The following is a 5,649-nucleotide window of genomic DNA, read 5'->3' on the forward strand; positions in this document are numbered from 1 at the left end:
TCCTTTTACCCCGTTAACCCTTTCCCAAACTTTAGTATGATACGTTTGGCTTGCGGGGATGGGTGGCGCCCCATTCCTATGCAATCGGGTGAGTCTTGGTCTATTTTGAGGATTCTAGAGTTTTCTAAGTTGAATAAGTAAAAAAGTGTTGACCAATCGTTGACTTTTTTGGTAAATGAGTATTTTTGAAATTTCTGAGGGCTCGGATGAGTTCGTTGCGTGTTTTAGGAGTGGTTTCCATGTTTGGTTTATGTCCGGAAGGCTTCGGATGAGTTTCGAGCATCGGGTTAAAGTTGAGTGAAAACCAGATTTTTCTGGTTTTACGGTGAAGGCGTAATTGCAAGTTTCTGACCCCACCTGTGGGTCCGCATCTGTGGATGTTGGTCCAGAGGAACGACGATGACTAGGGTCAAGATGGGTCCGCACCTGCGATGGATATTTCATAGGCATGGGACCGCACCTGCAACCAAGACCTTGCACCTGTATTTTTGGAGTGCGTGAAGTGAATATCGCCCCTGCGGAGATTCCTTCGGGGGTGCAATCCCGCATCTGTGAGGGATTTTCTGCAGAAGCGGGTTCGCTTGGTTAGAAAAATCCCTTTTAATCCTTTCATTTCCCAATTTGAACTTCATTCTCCCAAAACCCTTCTTACTTAAATAGCTTGGTATAAGGGGATTTTGAAGCGTTGCTCAATTATTCTTATTGGGGTAAGCTTCTTACCATTGTATTTTTTTGTCTTTGATTATGTTAGGGATTTCTATGATTGGAGTCTTGTTTAGGATGAGGGTTTTTATGGCTTATAAACCCTAGGTTGGAAATGGATTTTTCTACTAATCGTGGATTGTTTTGGAAAGATTTGTTGATTTTTAGCTTGATAAAGCTCCGGTAAACTATTTCTAACTCTAATTTCGATTTCACAATGGATTTTCAATCGGATTGATTTATAGGTCTTTGTCATGAATGGGGATTTTGATAAACTAGTGTAATTGAAGGTCAATTTGGGGTTAGATTCTTATGAAACTTAGGTTTATGACTATTTAGACCTTGGGTAGAATGTTTCGAACTTGAATTTTTGACTTTCCCCTTGTGGACTCAGGGTCACTTGTTGAGGTCGTTTTTGAGTTTGGTTTTGTAGTATAGCGATATGGGTAGCCTTGGATTCATAATCTAATGTAGAGTAACTATTTGATAGATTTTGATCGTTCTAAGGCTATTCGGAAGAGGAAAGCTCAAGTTGGATACTTCGTGGCACCCGTTCGACACCGAGGTAGGTTAGAACTTACTTATGTTTAGACTCCGATTAGAGAGATGTATGTAGATGGTAGTATTGATGGGGAAAGCATGATAGGCTTTCTGGCATGGTTGTGTTGATAAATCCATTGGTGTGGTATGAATGTTGTTATGTGGGCTTGCCGCCATACTTGTTGATATGTTGTGATTATTGAATGAATCGTTTATCCTTGAAATCTCACTTATCTCATGAAAAGAGAAGAATTATGGATTAATGACTTGGTTGAGCTCAGCATTCATGATATTCATTTATTGGTTCCATGATTTGACATGTTGTTGAGATTGATCCATGCATTTACATATCATTCATCCACATGCATGCATGGTTACAGTGGAAAAATGATAATATATATGGGCCCAAGTGGCAATGGTAACAATGAAATTCTGTGTGGGCCCAAGCGGTAACGGTAATAATGAAAATCTGTGTGGGTACATGGACTTCACGGGTCCCCCGTGGGTCATGACATTGAGGAATTATCCTTAGCATGTGTGTATGTGATCGGAGAGGTGGCTTGGGAGGGGGGGGGGGCATTGCATAGCATGAAATTGCATTGCATTACATTCATTTGATTACTCATGACTGCTTATTGACATCTTGTACATTTCGTCTAACCTTAAACTTGAACATGCTTTCGTGACTATACTTGACTGCTTATCTGCTTACTTGTTGATTTCTTTTCATTTATATGTGCGACCTAATCGCTGTCGGCCTATGATTCCTACAAGTACTAGTGTTGTACTCGTACTACTCTTGTTGCACTTTTTATTGAGTGAAGAGTTCAAGCCAAGATGCAGTTCGCGACCTCGAGAGTCATTCTGAGACCTTTCTCCTGAGGATTTTAGGATGAGCCACTTGCTGGATCTGCAGCCCCAGATCCCCTCTTGATTATGTCCATTTGATTCCTTGGACAGTTATTTCTATGTATTTTGAGGCTTGTATTCAGTTCTGAATTATATATCTTGTAGTGCTCTTGTACGAGTCCAGACCAGGTTTTGGGATTGTTGATGACAGTATTTCTGCACTTGTGTTATTTTTATATCTATTATGACTTGGTTTAATTACTGTCTTTAAATGAATTGGTTTAATTACTGTCTTTAAATTCCGCATGTTTCCTTAAAAATTAAATCTGTTTGAAAGGAGGGGTGTGCCCACTAGGGGAGATAGTATGGGTGCCCTCATGACCTACGTATTGGGGTCGTGCTATAGAGATAGAGAGGGGAAGAGAAGGACCAAGAATATGAAACGATTTTCATGGTTCAAACATCATCTTTTCCATTTCTTGGGAAGCAAAATAGATTCTTGATGCTAACCTTCAGAAATTTATTCACTATTTTCTTAATGAGCCATTCATCAAAGCCTAGAGGTGTCATGGCATCAATTGCTGCATCCATTCTGCTTAATCACAAATGATGGCGTTATCACTTCAAACTTCAAAATAGTGCATTTCCCATTCCAGCATGTCCGGTGCTTGTAGATCATTTTTGTAGAAGTCTTTTTATTTTTCTTAATGGAAATGCTATGCTCGCACAACTTATGACTTACAAATCTAATATTGACAATGACAATGAAATTTGATTGAAAAGTAAAATTTGTTAGCTATCTTCTTTAAGTTTGTGCAATTTGTCACTGATGCAGATGAATAGGGATTGCAGAACAATGGGCTCTAAAGAGTCCAGCCTATTTCTACAGAGAGGAGATTATGTTCCTGGTTTGAAGGTACAATGAATTATATCTTGTTGAGATTATTTGTAATTATAATATTATTTGTATTGACACAATGGCATTTTTGTATTTGTTTTGTAATTAGTTGCAGCAAGTTGTTAGAGCATTGTTAGTTAGTTAGCTTAGCTGTCACTTAGTTGTTAGTTTGTTTTAGCTTAGCTGGCAGGTTAGATATTTCTTCATTCCGTATGTATATAATGTGCAGGTACTGCACTGAATCAGTTTAGTTTTTTCTTTCCACTCATGTCTATAGCTTTAGTTATGGATTTGGATATTTTCTCCTCCATAATTCCTTGAAGGTTCATCAATGGAGGTTCATTCTCATTCTACTTTAGATTTCTAATTTTAACATCGTATCAGAGCACAACTCTTTTGTTTTCCATATTCATTTTTCGATCATTCTCAATTTTTTGAATTAAGTTTTGCTCGTTCAAATTACATAACCCTAGAATTTGGGGAATATTGTTTTAATTTGATGCATAGTGCTTATGTACTGATCAAAATTTAGAATTCTTCAATTCAGTTGTTTTGAAATTTCTCTATTGATTTCAAAGTTTTTTTTTCAATTGAGAATTTCTAGCCCTAGAATAATCACATTAACACTCAAATCATGACTGAAACTCAAGCATCAACTAAATCAACTGCTGCTACATTGACTGCAGATTCTACTAGTCATTCTATATGCATCCGTCAAAAAGTGCAGGTTCCACACTGTTTCCAATAGTTTTTGATGGTACAGGGTATAGATCATAGAGATGAGTTGTACTTAGGGCATTATCGCTGAAGAGTATGACTGATTTCATCAATGGAAAGGTTAAGAAACCAGATCCAGAGGATTCCACATATGCACAATCGGAAAGATGTGATAATATGGTGACTTCATGGATCCTCAACTCCTTCTCACCAAATTTGAGGGGATGATTTACAGTATGTTAATAATGCTAAGGAACTCTGGGAAGAGTTAAAGGATAGATATGATTAGGAAAATGGTGCGAAATTGTATCAACATCAAAGGGAAATTACTTGGTTCACGGGAGAATCGACATCATTGGATAGTACGCAAAGATGAAGAAACTTTGGGAGGAAATGAGCACACTTGACACAAACTCTTAGTGCATATGTGGTGGAAAAACTAAGATGCACAAAGCTGAGCAGGATAGGTGTGATTCAATTTTTGATGGGATTAAATTAAGTTTACACTAGTATAAGAGGTAGTATTTTGATGATAAATCCATTGCCTAGCAAGGCACCGGAATTTGCAATTTTGTCTCAAGAGGAGAAGTAAAGAGAAGTGAAACCTCACAACCTCACTGTTTTGGAATCCACCTCCTTGAATGTTGCTTCTAGTACTCATAATGCAACCTTTAGAACAAACTATAACACATACAAAGGTGCTTCCACTAGTGGAAGTAATATTTATAGAAGTCCTCCTCCACTTGGAAACAACAATAGGATTACATATCCTCAAAGTAGCTCTTATCCACAGAACATGTCACATCTATTTTATGACTACTGCAGGAGACATGGGCATACTAGAGACAAGTGATACAAAATACATGGTTATCCCCAGAATTTCAAATTCACAAGAGGAAAGAACACAGGATCTGTAGCTAATGTGCACACTAATGAAGCTGAGAAAGGATACTATGAGGAGAAACATGAAACTAACAGGGAAGGAAAAATGAATCTGTTAATGGATCAATATGAACAACTGTTGAACCTGTTGGGAAACTTGAAATCTAGAAAAGGAAGTACAGACAATTCAAATAAGATTCTCAGTAGAGCTGTAAACAAGCAGGTATATTGGCTTGCTACACTTCAATAACTAAAATTGGTGGACTGTCATGTAACTGTGCTAGAATAACTTCTAATTCATGGATTATAGATTCAGAAGCTTCATATCACCTGACCTATAACAAAACCACACTTAAGAAAGTTAGAACCTTACCATATTCCTTGCCAGTATCCCTACCAAATGGTTATAAATTTAAAATAACTGAGATTGGTGATGCTTTCCTGAATCCAGCATTGACATTATGTAGAATCTTGTTTGTACCTAGTTTCAAATTTAATTTGATTTCAGTTCACTGCTTGGCTTTGCAACTTAGAGGAATCTTTAGTTTTGACAGTTCTTCTTGTCTGATGCAGGGCCCTTCTTTGAAGAGCCCTTTGGAAATTGGAAGAATAAGAAATGGTTGTATTTTCTATGCTCAAAGTGTCACACTTGTTGCTCACCTTCTGTTAGTAACTGTTTCAGTTCAAGTTCTTCATTTCCATTTGTTGATTGTTATTTATCTGTTGTTTGTAATAAGAGACTCTACCATCTTTTGCATCAGTAAAATACTCTCCTGCAAGAAATAAAAGAGCCTGTTCAACTGTTAATTTTTCTTTATCTTCTGCATCTCATAGAAATAATGTTGAACACTTGTGGCATAATAGACTGGGGCATGTACCTTTTGTGAAAATGAGGGATATCTTTTCAATTCCTGTTACTTTCTCCCCCCATGCAACCTTTTACTTGTACCATTTGTCCCATGGCAAGACAAACCAGATTCCCTTTCCTTGAAGCACCAATTCAACTACCACAATCTTTGAAATACTCCACATTGACTTATGGGGCCCTTTCACATACCAAC

The 5,649-nt window shown here is 37.5% G+C and overlaps 1 long non-coding RNA gene across 1 annotated transcript; it reads left to right on the forward strand.

The window, feature by feature from the left end:
* Positions 1 to 2,373: 2,373 nt before the first annotated feature.
* On the forward strand, positions 2,374 to 5,283 carry LOC132069189 (uncharacterized). The gene is made up of 2 exons (XR_009417690.1): positions 2,374 to 3,007; positions 3,676 to 5,283. It is a non-coding gene; the product is annotated as an uncharacterized LOC132069189 (long non-coding RNA).
* The last annotated feature ends 366 nt before the right edge of the window (positions 5,284 to 5,649 follow it).

This window comes from Lycium ferocissimum, chromosome 9 (assembly GCF_029784015.1).
Source record: "Lycium ferocissimum isolate CSIRO_LF1 chromosome 9, AGI_CSIRO_Lferr_CH_V1, whole genome shotgun sequence".
NCBI lineage: Eukaryota > Viridiplantae > Streptophyta > Magnoliopsida > Solanales > Solanaceae > Lycium > Lycium ferocissimum.